The 20,236-nt window shown below is 40.0% G+C and overlaps 1 long non-coding RNA gene across 4 annotated transcripts in view; it reads left to right on the forward strand.

The window, feature by feature from the left end:
• Positions 1–20,236, forward strand: part of LOC139045810 (uncharacterized) — a 63,028-nt gene that overhangs the window by 30,568 nt on the left and 12,224 nt on the right. For all 4 annotated transcript variants that reach the window (XR_011504913.1, XR_011504914.1, XR_011504912.1 and 1 more), the window contains exon 2: positions 17,985–18,055. This is a non-coding gene — a long non-coding RNA (uncharacterized lncRNA). The remainder of the gene's footprint in view (positions 1–17,984; positions 18,056–20,236) is intronic.

Below are 20,236 nucleotides of genomic sequence, written 5' to 3' on the forward strand. Positions count from 1 at the left end.
CAATTATAGGAATCAGGACACAGAACCTCAGAAAGTTTAAGGTCACACAAGGCTTCTGTGATGCAGCTGGGATTCAACTCCCAGTGGCTTCCCTACAGAAATCCCTGCCTCCACCACTCTGCTAAGCTGCTCTTTGCCTTAAACAACCCTTAAGATCATTTGCTTTCTTATGCTCTGGTTCTTTGCTCAACAAACAAACTTTTAATTGTTAATTCGGATTCCTGTGTCTTCTAATCCTGGAAAGGAATCACTCCATTGCAAATGTACGTGCATTCTGGCGTATACATTATCCTTCTGTGGGTTTAGTAAAAGTGAGTCATAAAAGATGAGTATGTAGTAAATTACTGAAATCCATCCTCTCCCCTCATTCTCATGGATACATCAAGAGAAATCATCCTCTAAGCCAGTGCTACTCAAAGTGCAGTCTGTGAACTAGCGCCAACCTATGAACTGCTTGTTGCTGATCTGAGAAGAGATAAGTATAGAAATTGACAGCAAGAATTTTAGAAACTTTTACAGCAGTTTGACAGGTTAACTTTGTCCACTTGAATTTAATTGTAAAAATTAGACTTGTATTATTATTATTTTTTTTTGAGGAAGATTAGCCCTGAGCTAACATCTGCTGCAATCCTCCTCTTTTTGCTGAGGAAGCCTGGCCCTGAGCTAACATCTGTGCCCATCTTCCTCCACTTTATACATGGGACGCCTACCACAGCATGGATTGCCAAGTGGTGCCATGTCCACACCTGGGATCCGAACTGACGAACCCCAGGCCGCCGAGAAGCAGAACGTGCGAACTTAACCGCTGCGCCACCGGGCCGGCCCCTAGACTTGTATTTTTAAAGTTTCATTTTCAAGGATTTCATTTTTATTAAGAAACACTGCTGTAAAGGATGAAAACTATAGAAATCAGTTATATCGTGAAAAGCATCACCAAGGGTAACTTCTTTAGTCTTTCATGAATGAGGCCACTCCATGATCTTTTACAGTATTGTTTACTTCTAGTCTGTCCATCCTGGGTTGCTGTCATCAGGAGAAAAGAAACCATTCATACCATTTCCCAGTTTCCTTTGATAAGCTTTAAATAAGAAGCATGATTGTGGCTTTAGAAATAAATGAGCGTGCTTTTGTCGATATATTGGCGTGCGCCTGTCAGGACAACTCAGAGTTACTACAGCACACTTCCATAGAGTTGAACAAAACCAGCAATGTAACTTACAACATCGGATGACAGCCAGGAAAAGTATGTCTACAACAAACTTATAGACCAACTGATTTTACAGTCTTAGGGAAATTCACTTTTTAACTCAAATTACTTTTTACTGCTGATTAAGCTCTTTTCCTTTTATTTAGTGTTCATCGTGTAAAGTAAACGTGCTTCTTTTACAAGTAAAGATGGAAATGGAATTCTAATAGCTTTATACACTATGGCTTCCCAAAATAACTGCATTTAAGTCCCTGCTGTTTACAAGTGCCATCATGGTCTTTTTAATTAATTTGGAATGGCTTTAAAAATTTATGCTGTAAAGGAGTATTTATAGTCACAGGATATTTTTCTTCATTGATGTGTAAATATGAATTGATTTTGATGAAACTGTACTAGTAAGTTCCCCAGTAATGGACATCATGAATATCAATGATCAACGACTCATTTCTCCAGTGTTCTTTCCACGAGAAAGGGAACAGAGTGAGCAAAATTATCTATCCTCCACACTGCCATAGAGTCTGACCACATTGGACATGTCCTGTGCAAAACTAACCAGCCTACTCCATTTATTTAGTAGTTACTATGTGCCAGCTTCTCGATAAACACTTCATGAGCATCATCTGATAACCTACTTGACAGATGAGGAAATTCACTTCTTATCTGTACTTCCTTCTTGAAATTCTCTTGCTTTGCCTACCTCTCTAGGGGCTCCTGAGAGGGTCTGGCTCCCCCGGTCTTCCTGCCTTACAGGTGTAGGTTTGTTCGTTTTTTTTTTTTAAGATTGGTCCTGTCTTAACATCTGTCCCAATCGTCATCTTTTTTTTCCTTCTTCCCGAAGTCCCCCAGTACACAGTTGTATATTCTAGTTGTAGGTCCTTCTGGTTCTGCTATGTGGGGTGCAACCTCAGCATGGCTTGATGAGCAGTGCTAGGTCTGCGCCCAGGATCTGGACCAGAGAAACCCTGGCCCCGCCAAAGCAGAGCACACAAACTTAACCAATCGGGCCCCCAGTTGTTGGTTTTTAAGGATATTTCTTAATCATTCTCTGCCATTCTTTTACACTCTACAGTCTCAGAGTCATTTAGATGACTTCTTTGGTTTCAACTTCCAAACATTCAATGATGACTCTAAAAGGTGCTTCTAGTAAAGACTTCTCCCCAGAGCTCCAGATATATATTTCCATGGGATAAACTCCAAGAACCTCATACTCAACATGGCCAAAGCTGAGCCAATAATCTCCTCCCTTCCCCCATGAGACCTGTTCCTCTTATTGCTGTCCTCACACCAGTGACTTGCACCTGTGCCCCTCAGGTGCCCAAGCCAGAAACCTGGCAGTCATGCTAGACTCATTCTTTTTATTCACTTCTGTCTGATTGGCCACCAATTTCTGTTGAGTCTATCTACTAAATATCTCAGAAAGTGTCCCCCTCTTTTCACTTCTTACTGTCAGAGTCTTCCTTCCTTCATTCATTTGTTCATTCCTCCCTCCCTCCCTTTCTTTCTCCTTTTGTTAATCCTTTTAGTATTTACTAAGTTGTACTGAAATAGCTTGAGTCGATGACTTCCAGTCTTGGCTCCATCTAGTTTATCTGTATTTTTAAAAATTCAGTGTCTTTAAAAAATACACAAATCTGATCTTGTCATTCTCCTACATAAAATCCTCCAGTGGCCTTCCATTAACTTTCAGAGAAAGTCCAAACTCTTTAGCAAGACGTTTAAGGCATTCCCAATCATTCCTTTGCCTACCGCTCCACTGTTACTCTTCTAGCCTTTGAGACCAAGTGTGATTTCCAAAATAGATGCCATGCTTTCTCAGAACTCCGTGGTCTGCAGTTCCTTTTACCTGGAAAATTCTCTTACTACTTCCCCTAAGACCCTAAAATTAATTATTTTATGAAGTTTTCCTGCCCTCCCCATCAACATAGGTACTCCATTCCCTGTGCTTCCATAGTACCTTGTCTATACCTCTGTTGCAGCCTTCATTGCACTATGATCATCATTTTTGTAAACTCTGTCATCCTCTTTCCCGTGAGGCCTTCCAAGGCAGAGGCCACGTCCTGTTAATTTCCCTGTGCCTAATGCAAGGCTTAGGGAAGAGTAGGTTTCTAATGAGCAAGTAGTGTATTTTGTGCCATTATTCTTTCATGCTTGATTTAAGGATGTTTGGAGGGCACAGCTAGTGTTTGGTAGGACACTGAAACCCAAGATACAGGATCTGGCAGCAGACAATGAGATTAGAAGGTGAAATCAAGAAAGTGATGATGCTAACAGGCTGGCTTATCTTGCATAGTATCACCCAAGGGACAGCTTGTTTGCTATCGGTTTTTTTGGCTGTATTTGAGTATTTCACCTAAAAGACTATCAATAACTCACTTGTACATTACTGCTTAGAATAACTTTACTTTTTATTCCTTGAAAAGAATAATAAGACAAAAGAACTGGCGAGTAGTATCAGTGACTCGGGAATAAATTATTGATCTGTTACAGATTCACCCAAAGTGATAGTGACATGCTGATCTCTTTGGCGGAGCCTCTACGTGAAGAATTCTAGACTTAACTTCCCCTCTTGTATCATCCTCCCGTTTGTGCCCTAGAAGGCAGACAAAAGCCATGCCCTAAGAAAATACCTAACATGGCAAACCTAAAGCAAGTTTATTGTAATATTTTAAAATTGTTAAAAAAATAAAATTATTATATTGTGCTGGCGTGATTAGACTTTTAGATTTGCAAAAGTGTTAACTTGAAAAAAATCTAAGGAAAATATTTTCTTTGTCTTTATTTTGTCTGTTGTGCCAAAGAAATGCTAATTAATACTCAAGTTGAATTGAGAAAAGTATAGCATGTGTCCTGTTGAGTGGTTGGTAATCTTTACATACACTGAAATTGCTGAGCAATCAGTGGTAGCGATAGTTAATTAAGCACAGATTTTACAATATTTATAATAGTTTTCCTGCAATTACATCTTTTTTGAGATGGAAAAATCCTGGCAGGTGATACCATACATAGGACTTAATTCAGGATGGCAAATGTCTTGTAGTAGTCGGCATCCTATTCAGGGTTTTATCCTGCAACCGTGCACAAAATTTATGATATTATGGAAATCATTAAAAATGGCCCTTCGGGGGCTGGCCTGGTGGTGCAGCGGTTAAGTGTGCACGTTCTGCTTCGGTGGCCTAGGGTTCGCCGGTTTGGATCCCAGGAGCAGACAAGGCACCGCTTGGCAAGCCATGCTGTGGTAGGCGTCCTACATATAAAGTATAAGATGGGCACCGATGTGAGCTCAGGGCCAGTCTTCCTCAGCAAAAAGAGGAGGATTGGCAGCAGATGTTAGCTCACGGCTAACTGTCCTCAAAAAAAAAAAAAAAATGGTCCTTCAAGGTTCTTAACTATTTTTTACTTTTGGACTCCTTGCTTCCACATAATAATCTTTCATTTTTAAGGAGCTTTTATCTTTTCAAAATGCTCTAACTACATGGCCCAGCCTCTCTGCCTGCCGCAGGCATTGTGTAAGGAAATTGTGAAGTGTTTATCTGTGTGCCTTTTTGGAGTGGCTGAGATTCGGAAGCCGTGAGAATGATGGAAGGCAGCAAATGCCGTAAAGGGTTGGAGGATGGAGTTTTTCCAAATATAAGATGAAAGAATTTTAGAGCCATTTAAAGATAGAACTGGAAATGCCCGCAAGATCATTCAATTATACCTTAGCGCCTAGCACTCTCGAGGGGAAAAGTGACTCATCCGAGTGCCCACAGAAAGTGGCAGTCATCTCAGAGCCAAGGGGAAGTCCTCCCCACAGGAACGCTCCTTGCGTTTCCAGGCAATCTGACTCCCCAAATGATTTCCTTTATATGATCTGATGGCATCTCTTACCCACTCCGGCAAGGCATTGGGAGGAGAATTGGCTAGGCCCATCTTATATCGGGAGAGGTTAAAACACACTTAGTAAATGAGCCAATCAAAACCGAAAACTGCTCCCAGACTCATTCTTTTCATAAAATCGGGATCCACAGGTCTGTTAAATAAATGCTCAAATCTTCTCTGAGGCCATGGCTCCCCAGCCCTTTAGAGGCAGCCGGGGTGATTCTGATTCACAAGTTGGGGGTCTGGGACTCTGAGAAGCTCCCAGGTGCTGCTGTTCTGGGGTAGCCAGCTCATCATGACCAGGCAGAGGAAAGCACACCTTTGGTCATTTAAGCAGGTATGCCACTCAGGGAGACAAAGTCATCCATGCCTAGTGCAGTGGGGCACACCAACTTCTTTGTGGTTCCAAGAATTATGATTGCGGTAGCAGCTACAGCAGCCGTAGTAATACTTCTGGCCCCACACCACTTATACAAATCAGTATCTGAAGAGACGAGAGAGGGGGACACTCTGGCCGACAGTAATTTCAAGGATTTCACTTTCTATAGGTCCAGATCAATTCTAATGCTGTGACAAGAAAATCATTTTTTTTTTGAGGGAGATTAGCCCTGAGCTAACATCTGCCACCAATCTTCCTCTTTTTGCTGAGGAAGGCTGGCCCTGAGCTAACATCCATGCCTATCTTCCTCTACTTTATATGTGGGATGCCTGCCACAGCATGGCTTGCCAAGCGGTGCATATATCCACACCTGGGATCTGAACCAGTGAACCCCAGGACACTGAAGTGGTACCTGTGAACTTAACTGCTATGCCACCGGGCCAGCCTCGAAAAACCGAATTCTTAAAGCCCTGATTTCCAGAGAACTCTTCCAAGGTCCTTATCTTCACTCTGAAAATCTGCCTCAGTTCTCTAATGATGGAGATCGTCGGCGCGGTGAATCTTTCCTGTACCTCGCCTGTCTCAGGGCAGCCTCTAAGGTTTCTCTAGAGCCCATTTTCTTCCCTGAGCCAACTGTCTTCTCCTTTGAAAAAGGGAGGGTCAGTTAGCACTATTCTTCTATAACTAGAAATGAGCAGCGATTGTTCTGGGAGTGGAAAGATTAAAAGAAATGGAGGTATGAGTTTTCCAGGAATACATGGAATAATGGCTGCTTTGCTTGGCTCTGTTCTGATACCAACCACATGTTAACATCTTTAGCAGAAACCATACCATGTGTTTCAGAACTGCCCACACTGCCTCCAAAAACAATCTCCTCCTTGTATGGTTCTGAGAAAAATGTCAGTGAGCAGTTACTATGCACTGGCACTGGTCTAAGAGGTGGGTATACAACCATGAGAAAGACGCTGTTCTCCGACGTGACCCGAATGTAAGCAGCTACAATACGGCGCAATAAAAGGTATAAAATGTTTTCTGTTGGGTGCTGTGGGAACCCTGAGGAGTGAGCCTAATTCCGCCTGGGGGATCGAAATGTGGAACCCGAAGTGACGTCAAGACAATCTTCCAAAGGAGGTACTAGAGTCTAGAAGGAGTTTAAGAATTTTTGGTCCCAAGTTTTGGACCAGATAGTCCCAGTATTATGGTAACTGGATGAAAAGAACATGAATGCTTTTGATATGCCTTGAAATTTTTCCAGAGGCACCAGAAACTTGACAAGAATATTGAAAAATATTACTGTAATAAAATGTACTTAAAAAGAAAGATTGCAAGACTGAATGGTAACTAAACACACTTCTGGTGAGAAGCGTTGGAGTCTTTTTGCTGCCTCTGCTGAGAGGCGTCTACCGTCTGTTAATCTGAGTGTTCACACTTCCAGTATTCCGTTTCCTTAATTTAAATCACTGAGTTACCAAAACCAAAAAAGCCCCCCAAAACCAAAACCTATAGTCTACGTCTACAGAAATTTCTAGATTGACAACTGAGAATTCCCAGCTGTGCTTATAAGTTTCGTAAAACAAGGCCAACCGATATGACATCACTAACTTTGATGCCCTGCTATTACTCTTTCCTATTTTCTGCTTTAAACAACTATAACTGTTACCTTTTAAATAACTTGAGTCAAATAAGTTAATTGTACTCCATTACAATTACACTCCCAAACTGGGCAAGAGTTTGGCTTTGCTGTTCACATCACAGTTTCCTCCTCCTTTCTGGTCTCCTAGAACCCCTGCGTGAGTTTGCAGTCATACTTTCCCTTTCTTGCTCCTATACACAAAGACACTGAATTCCAACCCCCTGACCTGATCAGAGACAATGCAATCATCTCTTCACCAGTCAACCACACCTTCCTTAGCTGCGATTCCTGTGTGGACGCATCACGATCTAAAACATGTGCTACTGACCAGAGAAGACTGACAAACCTAGCTACACATGGCACGGAAACAGCTCTACCATGCGACAGGATTCCAAGTCGGCTCTCATTAACCTGTCTTGGCCAACAAGAACTCTATTTTTAGGTCACCTGTGTAATTGCTTATTTATAAAGAGGAAGCACGGTGACCTTTGGCTTTCACTGTTGAGCTTGGAGACCAAAACCATGTGTGAAAACCACTCAGTTATCACAGCAGCTTCTACTCCAACTTGAGTCACCAACCGTGCCCTTTAAAGAAAAGAATTTAAACACAATTACCGGGGACCTATTTCATTAGTTTGAAGTTGAATAGCATACTTGGAGAAAAAAAAAAAGGTTTGAATTTACTCAATATACGTGGATATACCTTTTCCTTACTACTTTCAGCTTTGGGGATCTGTTAAATACAGTCTGGTAAATTTGTATGAAGACGTGTCTGCAACTATTTATATCACATTGACCAAAGATATTCATTAAAAAGAGGTCATGGTCATGAGCAATGTTGAGGATAATGAACTTCATATGACATAAGCTTAGTTTTGAAACAAAATATTTGCATGCACATAGAAAAAAATGCCTGGAAAAAATACACCAGAATGTACACAGTGGCTATTTCTGAAGTAGTATAGATTATCGACATTTTATTTTCTATTTTATACTTCTGTTTATCTTCCAAATTATCCATTGTGTCTGTATAGCTTTCATATATGAGAAAAACTCTATCAACATTTTTTTTAAAAGGCCGGGTAATTAAAATCAAGCATGTACAATTAGATTCCCAAAGCAAAAATAATTTCAGGTTATTAAAAAAATAAATTATGGTTCACCTTTCAATTACCAGGTTGATTGATTTTTTAAAATAAAAACACTGATAATTAAATTTTTCATTGACGAGATACTACATTATTACACAGAGTAGCTCTTCCTGGACCTGATTTCAGACTTTGGTAATCCTTTGATAATAGAAATATAAATTTTGTAACCGTAGTTCCCCCAACTATCTGCGATAGGTCTGATGTCAAATATTTGTCCTATTCACTGGCCTGATATTTGGGCTGTAAAATATGGTCACGTGTAATCTGGAGATGCAGGATCCAGATTACTTCTTAACAAACTGGAACTTTGTTTAATAGAAAAAGAAATGCGCGCAGTTCTAAAAATCGAACACTATGAGTATGTTTAAAAACAAACCCCTCACCCACACCTGCACCCCAGATCCCACTCCTCAGAGAGAACCACTGTTCACAGTTCCTAAGGCCTGAGGAGCTGGGCGTTTGATCCCTTCAACACGCCGGTTGATGTGGTCGCTGTGGTCCACTCACCCTCTCCCGCCGTCGGCTCCTGGGGTAGGTTCCACTGTCTCAAAGTCCCACACTTGGTGACTTCGCTCTCAGCTCCCGAAGTGGGTCACTCATGCCTCTCTCAGCTCCTTTTATACTCCTGAGGGAGCGGGCAGACCTCGCCTTCTCGGTTGATTAGATTATCTCTAACTCCCGGATGGGACGGGACTTTATTCACACGTCTTAATTGCAATCTAGGGAGGGGCCCACGATCCCTCCATTCTGGATCTAGTATATAGATTCAAAAAGCAATCCTTGTAGGTTATCTATGTGTATTTCCTGTTTCCCAATTTAAAAAGTTTGTTTTGGGGGCCAGCCTGGTAGCCTACTGGTTAAATTATTCAAGCTCCGCTCGATTGCGGAGCTGGTTTGGGGCACGACCTGCACCGCTCGGTGGCGGCTATGCTGTGGCAGAACCTACATGGAAAATAGAGAAAGGTTGGCACAGATGTTAGCTCTGGGTGAATCTTCATCAGCAAAAAAAAAAAGAAAGAAAGAAAGAAAAATGTTTGTTTTTTTAAGCCTTCAAATCTTGTCCACATTTTGTCCCTATTAAAAATAACTAATTAATCAGGAGTGTGTCTATATTAATTCAGTAACCCTTTTCTGAACTACCATGTGCCATGGGTGGTACTAGGTGACAGGAATCCAAGGAAGAACAAGACACAGCCTCAGGCTCTGTGTAGCTCACAGGCTATGATGGAGACAGACAAGGAAACTGAGAGTCCGTCGTTGGAAAAGTGGCACAAAGAAATACAGGAGGAACAGTGCTACTAACAGCAAGCACTTCTCAAGTGCTTAGGGCGTGCCCTGCCCCATTCTAAACCCTTTCTAATACGTTAACTCACTTAATCCTCACACCAACCCTGTGAGGTGGGTTTTAGGATTTCCTTCACTTACAGCTGAGGGAACTGAGGCACGGAACGGTTATGTCACACAGCAAGGAAGTTGGAGAGGTGGATTCAAAGCCTGCTTGTCTGGCTCCAGATTCCATCTTTTAAGGGCTGCACAGTATTGCTGTTCAATAAACACTTGTGCGAATGAATGACAGTAACACAGAAAGTGCACCGATAGGGGACATGGTAAGCCCTAAGGGAAATCAGAGGCTGAGGGTTCGCGGAGGGCTTTCACGAGGAGCTTGTGACTTCAAGGTTGAGTGGTGGAAGAGGTGGATCTGGGAAAATAGGGGAAGGGACAGGACAGAAAGAGGCAAAGTCTGGTGGGATAAACAAGTCCCTGATTGTGTAAGAATTTGTATTCGATGCTAGGGAACATGGAGAGCATCCTGAGAGAATAGGGAGCCTGAAAGGTTTTAAGTAGAAAAGCTTAAGTCCAATTTGTGGTTTTTCAAATGGTCTTGGAGAAAGTGAGAAGGGAGGCAGGGAGATAAATTTGGGGCCTGTTGTAGCATAAAGAAATATGGCTCTTTACATGAGCTCCTCTGCCCCGCCAGGTTGCAACCTCCTGAAGGGCAGTCACCAGGTGTGGTTAATCTTAGCATGTGAGTAGGGCAGAGCCAGTATAGTGCCCGGGAAAGGACAGTGCTCAAATAAAGGTTTTGATGGAAAATAAGTGAAAATTGGCTACTTTAATCTAAAATGTTTAGAAACTCTTATTTCTGGCAATAATTTCCTAAATAATCTTTCTTTCTTTAATCCATAATGCTTATGAGTCTTAAAAAACTATTTGGATCACTTTCTCATTAAATAAGTCATTATCAAGAGTCAATTATGTATAAGGCTATAATTATAACCATATTATATATATGGATCTAGGTATTGTATATATGGATCTTGTGACAGCAGGGAAAACGGGGTTCTATGGGACCAGTTCTAAGGAAGCTTATCACCTTTATATGACATTTCTTAATGAAGACCGCTTCTCAAAGACAGAAAACTCTAAACAAATACTGAACGGTTGTTAGAAGACTTGTTTATCTCAGAAGTGTGGGCTAGAACTCTGAAATGACTTTCTCAATATTCTTGAATTAAGCAAATAAGTACTTATATTTCGTATAATGGAGGTTTCTCACTGTCGGGAAAGGAGAGTTGTAAATATGGAACATGGGAAAGCTGGCATGTTGGATTGGGATTTCCAGCACACCTGTTGTCCAGTTTGGTTTCTAAAATGCATTCTTCTCTAAAGGAGAACAGGTCTCCCTGGGAAAAGCCTGGTTCCAGGGCTGGGTCTGGAAAATACAAGATGAGTCTGGAACAGCTTGAGCTAGAAATTTAAAAAGTGGTCAAAGATGGAAGGAGACATATGAAAAGGATCCTGCAACTAGCTTAAAGAGGGTCCCATTGGCCAGATCTGGGACAATTTGGTATCAAAATAAGCAAAGATAGCAGATTATAACCCATTAATACAATGAGAATCCGTGAGTCCATACTGAAATAAATATTTGAGGGAGAAGAGAAAGATCATCCTTATAGTAGAATGCCTGTTAGTACATATGGAAGAAATGGAATTAGAAAATCATTATTTGACAACTATCCTAGTAATAATTCAGGAAAGAATCATCAATGGATGCCAAAACTAGTTAATGAATGTCTGATGTGTAATCGGATATTTATATAATCTCAAAGTATGTCCCCAAAGACACTTACTAATTTCAAAGGAAAAGTAATTGCTTTAGAGAGGGGAAACCTGGTAGTCACACTTTAACAAAATGACAAAGTCAATTTCATCAGTAATGAGAGAAATCCATTGTAAGCACCTCCTGGTAGGATGCATAGAGAAGAAAACAACATCATTCCACGGATATTCCTGCCAAATATGCAGAACCCAAATCTAATCATGAGAAAACAGTGGACAAACCCAAACTGAGGCACACCCTAAAAACAATTGCTTGTACTCATTAGAAATGTCAAGGTTATGAAACATTAGGAATGACTGAACCACTGTTGAGATTAAAGGAAAAATGACATGACATGATCACTGAACACAGTCTATGACCCAGGATTTTCTTTCTATTTATTTATTTATTAAGGTAACATCGGTTTATAACATTATCTTAATTTCAGTTATTTATTGTTATTATTACTTTTTTTGACCCAGGATTTTCTTTTGCTATAAACAACATTATTGGGACTATTGGAGAAATATGAATGTTTTTGGATTAGCTAATAGTATTGTATCTATGCTAGTTTTCTGACTGATAATTGCACCACACTTATGTAAGAGAATGTTCTTATTCTTGCTTTTAGGACTCTAGGGTGTAGGACACTAAGGGATTAAGGGCATGATGTCTGCAATTTCCTCTCAAACACTATATACATATAGTATTGTGATTAGAAATCTCATTTTGTGTCTATTTTTTTTAAACCAGGACTAGATTTTAAGACCTATGTATGTTTCTATGTGTACATCTAGTCTCCTGTTTCTTCTAACTGCTGGATGGTAGTTAGTTCAAGGAATTATTGCTTCCACAACATTTTGTTTGTCCGCTCCTCAGTCATGGACACCAGCTTGCCTCCAGCTGCCATCACAATCTTCAAACGTGTCTGCTTTTGGATCTGCAACATTTCTTAGTGATGGATATTCAGGAGCTAAATTGCAGAGGTCGTAGTGTATACTACCTATATTGTTTGGATCCAGAAACTCTAGATTGTTTTCTAGAAGAGTCCATCAATGTACTCTTCCACCAATAGGCAACAACATTCCTGTAGACCCCCCAGGGCCAACCCTCCAACCCTTGGCCTTACTCAACTTCCTAAGTTTTGCCTATCAAATGAATATAAGGTGTTATTCCATACTTTTAAAAAAACTTTTATTCCTGTGATTATTAACAATTTGAACACGTCTTCAGATAGTTGCTGATCTTTTGGGTTTCTTCCAAAAATTGCCTATTCATATTCTTTTCCTATAATTTTTTTTTTAGATTTTCTGTTTCTCTTCGATTTGCAGTGTTCTCTGCAAACCTTAAAGAATAATGATTAAACTTGAAGGATATTGATTACTCCCAGGGTTGAAGTTGGAGGAGGAATGGAATCCAGAAAAGATTTGTAAGAGATTTCAACTGCATTGTAATGTTTAATTTCTTAGGCTAGGTGGTAGGTCAAGTATATTTATTGGCTTATTCTTTGTCCCTTTGTAAATCTTACATGTTATGTAATTTTAAACAAATTCCACGTGCTGGAATTTATTCAGTATTCTAAATCAGTGATTCTCAGAGTGTGGTCCCCAGAGCAGTAGCATCAACATGACCAGAGAACTTGTTAGAAATTCAAAGTTGGCCAGCACTCCAGACCTCTGGACTCAAACTCTGGGATGAGGGCCAGCAATCTGTGTTTTAACAAACCTCACAGGTGACTCTGGGGCAGCTAAAGTTTCTAAACTATTGTAGGGAAAACTAAAGCACGTTTGGATGCAGTTCTAAAAATAAGAAATTATACTGTTGAGACTCCCAACTATTCTTTTTTCTCTTTTGCCTTCTATTTCTTTGTACCTGCAGTATTTTATATGTCTGGACCAAATTTCAAATCTTCTTAATTATTTAATACAGCTTAAAGTTCTATGTAACTTCATCACCTAGTGTCTTCAATTGAAAGTTAAACTAATCTAATTTCTTTTAACTTGTAATATCCAATATTCATGTTTTATAATTCAATTGCTAAATTATTATCCCAGGTTTTGTGTGTTTATTCTTTTTTATGAAGAATGGAAATCCCTCCAATGGTGTTTGCTAAACTTTCAGCACAATTTCTTGAAATCTTGGTGCTAGAGAAACCAGTAGCAGAAAAGTCCTGGGCTTTTCTCTTGCTGCCAGCTCCCAACGGGAAGCCTGGGAAACACCGTCTCTTGAAAAACCTGTCATTTCCTTATGGTAAACACCCAGCTCATATTCCAAAGAACCTTTAATGGCGATGATTGGTTACAACCTGCTGAGATAAGTGCCTGGAAATTTGCATGTACATTCAAAGTCAGCAATTTAAAAAAAATTTCCCCACTATTTTGCAAAATAATTTCACAGATAACTTATCTTTATATCTGACTAATCTCCATTTTGGCTGTACAAGGCAAGCCTCATGTAAGCTCTGATTGACGCAGTTGAGATCTGGCTGTAACACCATATCCACTTTTTGTTCTTTTAAACCCCTGTCTGGGCCCTCCTGTATGTCCGTGGTGGGACTCCCCCAGCCTCCCCTTCACTGGGGCTGTGGCCCTTTCTCCAGATTCTTGGCTGTGCAGGTGTCCTCACCGTGCTGCAGGGGTCTGGATGGTCACCCTCCCTTCCTCCTCTCCGCACATACAAACATTGAGCTGTAGGGTCCCCATTCCCTCGGGGTGCAGATCTGCCGACGAGGGCATTAATGGATTGAAATAGAATTAATCAGTTCTCACGGTACTCAGTTTGTGGTTTTCATATTTCTTTTAAGAAAATCTTTCATTCAGAAAAAAGTAAAGCAACTAGTTCAAGATTTAACGAATCCTGTTGAAGCTGGGTTAATTTTGGAGCTCAGCCAGTTGGTCCTTTCCGGAAGTGATTCTCTGCCCAACACTGGAAGCACCTGAGTGTTGAAAACCACATCCCCAGAGATTCTGGTTTAATTGGCCTGGGACCAGGCTTTGGGAGGTCTAAAAGCTCCCAGGTGTTGTTAATATTGTCCTCCACCTCTAGAACGCAGTGGAATCACCTGTATGGCTTTGTTAAACTATGATTACTGGGCCCCACCCAGAGTTTCTGGTTCACTAGCTCTGGGATGGGGCCTGATAATTTCCATTGCTAACAAGTTCCCAGGGATGCTGATGCTGCTGGTCCAGGGGCCACATTCTGAGAACCACTGCTCTAGTGAAAACTTGAAACCCACTGTGCAAGGTGAGTTTTGTCCCACCCAGGAAATACTGCCACCCTCCCTTTTTAAAATACTTTTTAAACTTTAGAACGCTTAAGAACATTATTCTCCTTAATTCATTTTACTTTATTCTCATCCTCAGTCCATGAAAGCTCCTCTTATTTTAGTCTTTTTTTAAACTTTTTACCTTACTTCTCAATCCCTGCTCCCATTCTCTCCTCTCCCACCAAAGGCACTCCCTCTAATTCATTTGATAAGTGACCTTTTATAATTATGAGGAAATACAATGCAAAAAATCCCATTGAAGTAGTAACACCAGTCCTGAGACTTACAGCCACAGAGAGTTTACTCAGAGGAGGATTTTAAATCTGCAGTGCTTTTGGGGGAAGTGCAAGTTACAAAATGGCCCTCTACTGCTAAGACTGTCAAATATTCTATACCCCCAAACCTTAAATTTATTATTTTTGTAAAGAAATGATATATTGAAACCTTCCCTAAGAAACAATAAAGGTTGCTTTTTCTTGAAGTGATGCTTATTTTCTATGGAGTAGGAAATTTCTTAGAGCATTTATTATCCTTGATGATAAAGTACAGCTAACACGTATGTTAGAGTGGGGAAACACTGTAAATCATTCATAGGTTATCTTTAAAATTGGATGAAATCACGTGCATAAAATATAAATGATGATTTGTTTTCCATGGGGTTCCTGGGTTCAGATGTTTCCTAATTCCACTGTTTTAATCCTATCTTTTTATATATTTCACTCTCTCAGCGAAGTTATTGAGACATCCTTAAACCTTTGCGACTGGCTTTCATATACCAGCAAAGCAGAGTAATAAAATGACCCGTGCCCAGAATAAACATATGCACTGATTTTTAACTAGCGATAATGTTCTGGAAGGCAGTCATGGTCCTTTGATATGCATGGGGCACAGTCCTAGTAACTAACTCGCCAAACCTACCCTCAGTGTGTTTGTGATGTTGCTCTGGGCATCACACTTATTTTTTCAAATATTTCTATATTTATTTGTATTAACATTCAATTTATCTCAGAATATTACCTTGGAGAAATGACACATATAAGTGACAAATGCCACTAATTTTAGTTTTGAAATAAGTAGAATTTATTTACTATTCAATTAAGGAAGAAAATGCATTTTATTGCTGTGTTTTCAATCCTTCTAAATCCTCCTTTGCCCACAGACACATGCCCTGTGTATCTTGTTGCCTGTAGTACTTAGTGCAATGTTACGTGTAAATGTCTTATAAGTACTGGTTGAACTGACTTAAAGAGACCCCAATTTTAGGTCCCCTGTGTCACGGCTCTGACATTCCTTCCACTCAGTGAAGAAATCTATCAGATGCAGAAGCTGTGTAGTCAAATGCCCTCAGAAAACCATTTTCTCCTGAACTACAGTAAACCTCCACCCAGGAGAGATTTCACGCTACCAGATGTAGTGGGAAAATATATTATTTTCTATTTCCTTTCAATTACACTGTTGTTAAACCACCTCCAAAATGAAGCATTTTTAAAAATGTAATTGCTGTCCTTACTGATGTGTATAGAATTTCTGATGGATGGTGATTTCTACATTTAAAAAATGTTTGTTCAAGAATTTGCTATATTTTGTTTGTGTAGTTAAAAAGAAAATTCCTCAGTGTACTTCTGCACACATTTCTCAACGCAATTGCTCATCAGTCTATTTATATGACTGCTTTTCCAGCTTTGCAAGGTCATTTAATTCTAATCCTGTCCTCCAAAGTAATAACCACTTATTCCAATTTGCTATTATCTGTAAATTTAATCATCACGCGCTCTAGTCCATCAACCACACAACTGATGAAAATGTTAAACAGCTCTGTATCCAAGATGAAACAACGGATGCTGTCGGTCGGTAGGCACTGTTCTTTGTACCGCATCGGTATGATTCTCCAACCAAGCTATTTTTTGAATAGGTTTATTCTAGCCTTTCTTTTTTCCTAATTAATATGTATAATATGAAATGAAGCTGTTATTAATGCCAAGATATATTTGTTTTCTTTTAATCTATCAATTATTTTAAAGCAGAAAATGATTGCCTATAGATTCTGATGCCCCTCTCAGATCAGTAGCTCTTCAATGGCAGACTCTGCTGATACAGTTCTGTGTTTACCTCCTCCTTTCTCACGCCATTGGATATAGACTTGCATCAGGAGTGTAATATGTTATCTAATTATTAACCCATTAACTAATAAGTAGATATAATTCAGTCATAATAACAAAAAAATCTATTGTGCACTATCTTGCTTTTTTTCCAGACAGTATTTTTTGATAGCTTGTTCCCAAATAGAATGCAATTTTATGGGACCTGGATACTGATTTAACCTGGTCATGTGTTTTTGTAAAATTTGTAGTAATGGAATATTGCAACTCTCATCAGTTAGGACTGGTTTTTGTTTCACTCTCTAACTTCCCCTCCATGACACTTGCCCTTCAGTTGCATGATATGCAGTGACATGGAGCATTTTTGAGATCCAGTTAAGGAGCTGGTGAATAGGGAATATATATGTATATTTTTTTGGTGAGGAAGATTGGCTCTGAGCTAATGTCTGTGCCCATCTTCCTCTATTTTATATGTGGGATGCCTACCACAGCATGGCTTGATGAGCAGTGGGTAGGTCTGCGCCCTGGATCTGAACCCGCGAACCTGGGTCACCAAGGCAGAGCTAGCGAACTTAACCACTATGCCACAGGGCTGGCCCCCTGGAATATTTTTATTTGGGTTTAATGGCATATATTTACCTGGTTTGCAATTACTCCCATGTACAGTTAGCTGCCTTGGTGTAGAAAGGGCTTCCAGAAATAGTCCTATCGCATGTTGTGCTGTGCTAACCCATACACAGGATGGATGGAGCCATGAGGAGGTCATGTCGTGCCTTGTGCTGAAAGTGTGTAGGTAGTAGAGGACATTCAACATTTGAGAGGGATGGATCCAGAAGCTAGACTGTGGGAATTTGGTAGCCATATGTGAAAAAATTAACTTGATAGGGTTTTACCTAAATTTGATAACATTCCTGCAAATTTATATGACATTGCTGATAACAAATTGTGAAGCGAAAAGAAATTTTTGAAATTATCAATAATAAAAAGAGTTTCAAATTGTGTATGCTAGAGGAAAGACAATAGTATTACTATTTTTTTCTTTATCAACTGTTACACAATTATCACATGAAGAGGCAATCAAAGAGAATTTGGACAAAAAAAGGTAAAAAAAAGTATAAAAGGGATGTGACAGGAAGTTAATTAGTAAAACTATTATGTTCTCTTTTCTGGATTTTGTGATGTTTATGGCATTTTGCATCTTTTTAAAATTTCTAATTTGGGTTTTTCCCCCCATTCTAGATAACTATTTATTTTCATAATGAATTCGTCTTTTTTTATTGTTTTACTTAAAGAGAACCCCCAGACTGAAGAAGCTCCAGGCTCCACAAAGCCTGTATTTGCCCTTGATTCCGGCCATTCCAAGGTATGTAGCAGTGATGGAGCGATCCCTGGTCCAGGGTAAGTCCTGGTTAATCTAAACCAGTCCCCTCCTCCTGCCTGTGATAGGTTTAGGGGCAGACAGTCCCGCTCTCCATTGGCTGTAAACCAGGAGTCACATGGGTCCAGTTCCTGCTGGTAGGTATGAGCTCTAGATGAAAGCCAACCCACGAGGTGGGCAGCGCTTAGAGAACCTCAGACCTGAGGGAGTGGTACTTGAACCCTGGTCTACCTTCAGAAGTGTGGTATACACGCTCACTAGCATTTACAATAAAGTCAGGGCTTTCAAGAGCAAAACGAATCCTTATATTTTACTGAATAGTTTAAAATGCAATCTAGTTTAACATGTAAACACATGTAGAACCCACATGTGTACCATGATGGATGGTAATGAGTCTCTGGGTGTGAACATGATGTAATCTACACAGAAATTGAAATATAATGATGTGCACCTGAAATTTATAGAATGTTATAAACCAATATGACTTCAGTAAAAAAAAAGTAACTCAAGGAAAAAAAAGAAAAATAGTGCCCAATTTTTCTGAGGATTTTCCGTGTGTATAGAAAGCATTCTAATCATTACATCCTTGACACTTTACAACACTGAAGCTATAAATAGTATGAATTTGGATGTTTTCAGCTACTAATTTATTAAATGTAAATTTATTAAAAAGCTGCTAATTTATTCCATTTGAAAATACAGAAAACTAGGAATAAGAAAAAGTGAACGCATGTGTACTTCTAGAAATTTTATTACTTTGGTGTAGTTCCTGCTGGTCATTTTTGTGTATCTATGTTTTATTAAAAAAAAAATCACCACTGTGCTTTATATTCAATTTTAGATCCTGCTTTCTTCTCTTGTTCTATGTGACCCCAGGGATTTACTCTGCAGGGCCTCCACATCTCACAAATTCAGGGGTCTCTTTTCACATAATAGTCCATGTGAATGGCGCCCCCTGGAGTTGTGCAGTGCACAGCATGTGTGGCTATATGAGGCAGTCATTTGTGTCTGGGTGCCTGAGTCTTCAAGGCAACTGGGAGCATCTTCTTGGACCACCCATTAATTAATTAATTAATTAATTTTTTGAGGAAGATTAGCTCTGAGCTAACATCTGCTGCCAATCCTCCTCTTTTTGCTGAGGAAGACTGGCCCTGAGCTAACATCCATGCCCATCTTTGTCTACTTTATATGTGAGATGCCTGCCACAGCATGGCTTGACAAGTGGTGCACAGGTCTGCACCTGGGATCTGAACCGGCAAACCCCAGGCTGTTGCACCACCAGACCAGCCCCATGAACCACCCATTTAAACTATAGGCTTTGGAATAAAACACAGGGCAAACCTTTCCTGGCTGCCTTCCGGTAACACCAAATAAGTGCAATATTCCGCCTTTGTGCCTTTTTCTCGGGCTGGCTTTGTTTGAAGCTGAGTCCCACAGCTCTCCTCTTACAAGGTTACACCTATCCCTTTCCTTCACCTCGGGATAATCTGCTGACTCCCGTGGATGAAAGAGAGTGTTAAGTAAATTAACCTCATGGCTGTTTTCATGAATGCGTTTCATCGTTACATCATCTTGCGTGGCTCCAATTTGTCTTCCTTCTGCTGGTTTGTTTGGATTGATTTTCTATCTGCTCATGTTCAGGAACCTAAACTGCTATTATCCTTGCCCTAACTCCAGCAACAGTTCATCTTCATGATGCTAATTTTCTTTTTGTCAGAAAATGAAACATTGCTCATAATCCTATAAAGACCTCTAAATAATGGTGAAAAGCCAAATTACAGAATCATTTATAATGGCAAAATAGCACATTTCTCTAATGGTGAAAATACTTACCTGTAACTGCAGACGGATTTTTACATTTAATTTATAATTTTTAGTCCTCTGACAGTTCCTGCCAACTCCTCTTGAGTACATAGTTTACCAACATAAGACGTGGGTGGATAAGGGATTACTCAGAAAAACTGTGCCAAGTTCTCTGCCGATAGCGTGAACTTACGGACGATGGACTGTGCAGTAAAATTCATGACTCTCCCCTCGGCCCTAGGTTCATGAAACTTTCAGTTTTCTAACTTTTATTTTATGCAAACAGGGTTGACTCCTCAGAGCAGGCTTTAGAGGAAGTAAGCCCCTACTCCTCAGAAAGAAAGAAAGGAGGGAGAACGAGAA

This window comes from Equus asinus, chromosome 8, assembly GCF_041296235.1.
Source record: "Equus asinus isolate D_3611 breed Donkey chromosome 8, EquAss-T2T_v2, whole genome shotgun sequence".
In the NCBI taxonomy this organism is placed as follows: Eukaryota; Metazoa; Chordata; class Mammalia; order Perissodactyla; family Equidae; genus Equus; species Equus asinus.